This window comes from Festucalex cinctus, chromosome 15 (assembly GCF_051991245.1).
Source record: "Festucalex cinctus isolate MCC-2025b chromosome 15, RoL_Fcin_1.0, whole genome shotgun sequence".
Lineage (NCBI taxonomy): Eukaryota > Metazoa > Chordata > Actinopteri > Syngnathiformes > Syngnathidae > Festucalex > Festucalex cinctus.
In genome coordinates this window covers 807,501-810,000 of record NC_135425.1, presented here as the reverse complement: position 1 = coordinate 810,000, position 2,500 = coordinate 807,501, and the positions used below count along the sequence as shown (strand labels likewise).

Below are 2,500 nucleotides of genomic sequence, written 5' to 3'. Positions count from 1 at the left end.
TATTTCATCATGAGTCAAGTGTGCTTCTCCCCCGAAGGATCGCACCTAAATGAAATAAATTAATGAACTACCATTCAAGTTGGTTTCCCCTGTAATATTATATTGTATATTGTGATTACAAAGGACTACATTTAAATTTACGCATTCCGAACAGCAACTTTCTCCCATGCCGCCTCCCTCTATGAGGAGCTGCTGCGGGGTTGCACTCTTTTCTAAAGACGTTCAAATTTGCCATATAATCGCATTAAGATTTCTACTTAAAGCTTGGTTCACACGGCAGGAGAATTGGCCCGATTTTAGCCCCGAATTTCCCCTCCCGACAATCGTAAGGACGTGCCGAGACGCAAGCGATAATCTTCACAGATAATCCTGCCGTGTGTCTTGTCACCACACACAGCGCCTCTCGATATCGGCGCTCGGAAGGACCCCCGACTTGAAATCGGGCATATCCAACATGTTGGATTTTTTTGGGCCGATTTCACGCCGCGCAGCAGATTGACACTGACGTGCAGCCAATCAGAAAGCGAGCCAGCGAGGAAGCCGGTGGGGAATTCAAAATCAAAACAGTCATGACGCAGCAGAAAGTCCGTGCTCACACTATTACACTCTTTTTATTTTTTAAAATTATTTGTATTTTTTTTAATACACGCACACAAATTCACAAATAAACGTGGTCTCCGGGTGGGACGCCAACCCGCGCCGCCAGCACCGAGCCGAGGGCAAGCGATGTCTCACCAGCGCCCATTTACGCTCCTTTAAACAACACCTTTTCTTTTTATGAAGCTTTTTCGGCTGAAAACCAGGATCGACTCATGTGGACGACTTGGAAGCCACGTTTAATCTCGAGAGGTTTTGCGAGACTTCCCGTCACATTCTTGAATGAACTCGGCTCGTGTGGAGTGTGTTGTTTGTGCAGTGTGGCCGCACACCACACATGGTAGGTTCAAAACTGGAACTCCCGTGATTTTTTTCTCTTCACGTGTGGTGTCTGTCAAAGATTGGAAATCGGCCGACAATTTTAAAATCTTGCCGTGTGAACCAGGCTTAAGAAGGATAAAAAACCGCAGAAGCAGAGGGCAACGCCACCCTCTGCTTCCCCATTGCCATGGTGACTCATTGAATCGGGGCTCCACTGATGCGGTCTTTTTAGTGTGGTGGTAACTCAAGCTGAAACTACTCTGCGTTGATAAAATTAGCTTTCCTGGAACCGAAAACGCAGTTTGCTATCTGAGGGTATGTCAACTCGCTGTTCATGGTTAGACTTAGTGTTTATTGAACCCACTTTGTGAAATGGATCCCTGCTGTGTTGATTGAGCTCGGCAGCAACGTATTTTAACTGCAGTTACAGCGTTGCACCACAATGGAGGTGCTACATCAACAACAGTGCACCGGAAAGACAACCTGAAGCAAGTACCGTAGAAGAAACAGATGATGGACGAAGAAGAGGCGCCCTCCAGCCATCGCCCAAGTCATAAAAATACAGTATATACAATAAACTAATAGTTTTACAACAACACTGAACTATATTTACAATTTAATATGTAGTAGTGGATACATTTTTGATGATTGTAGTAAAAAAAATAAAAAATAAAATAAAATAAAAAAATAAATAAAAAATTAAAACGTGCACGGGTTGCAGCCGAGCTATCCACTTGAATGAGAGCACCAGCCAGCCGCAACCCGGAGCCTCATCGCTCCCCCGGCCCATGGTCATGGCTCCAGCTTCAGAGATGGCGGCTTTGGTGGCCACCGGAGGGCTTCAGAGACGCCGGAGAGGATGATGACACGTTGACTCAGGAGAGGGGGCCAAATGAATGAGAACTTGAGCTGTCCATTCAGAATGAATGAGTGCTCGCCGTGAGCTTCGCGTGCTGGTACCGAAATCATGACTGCAATATTTCATCCATGGCGGTCTATGAACAGATCGGTCTATGTTGATATGGCACAATGTTGTAAAATGCAAAATGTTTGTAGTCTGTATATATTGTTTGTTTTCTCACTCCATGATGCTGGCCGGCCTGCCAGGGTCACCTTGTTTTGCTTTGCTGGTTTAAACCCGGAAATAGCTTTTTCGTCTAGATGTGTAATCTTCAGTGCATTTGATGGGTTGTATTTTTGCGACATCGCCACATCATGCAATTGAAATTCATATTTTGAATACTGGCAACAACAGTGCAGAGACTCCACTGCTTCTCGTGAAATTTTATAGCAGAACTGTTATAATGAATTAATGTTTGTTACATTCATGTATGTTGCCTATAAAAGAAAGCGAGTCAGTTGAATTTCCAGAATACATGCACGTCATGATGCATGGTCAGGATCAGGGATGTTTTTCTTCCGACCGATACAAACTCAATTCTCGATACTGATACCAAATGCTGATAACACTAGTACATAAAATTCCCCAACCAAAAATGACAGAGGATTTAAAAGAAAGAAATATCCCAACAAATTATTTGTCCTTAAAATTGCATGAAATTAATGGCAACTTTCTATTCCT

At 43.8% G+C, this 2,500-nt stretch overlaps 1 protein-coding gene across 3 annotated transcripts in view; it reads right to left on the bottom strand.

Annotated features, from left to right (window-relative positions):
* The window catches only part of mapkap1 (MAPK associated protein 1), a 313,550-nt gene that overhangs the window by 274,748 nt on the left and 36,302 nt on the right, over positions 1 to 2,500 (bottom strand). The gene's annotated exons all lie outside the window — the stretch shown is intronic.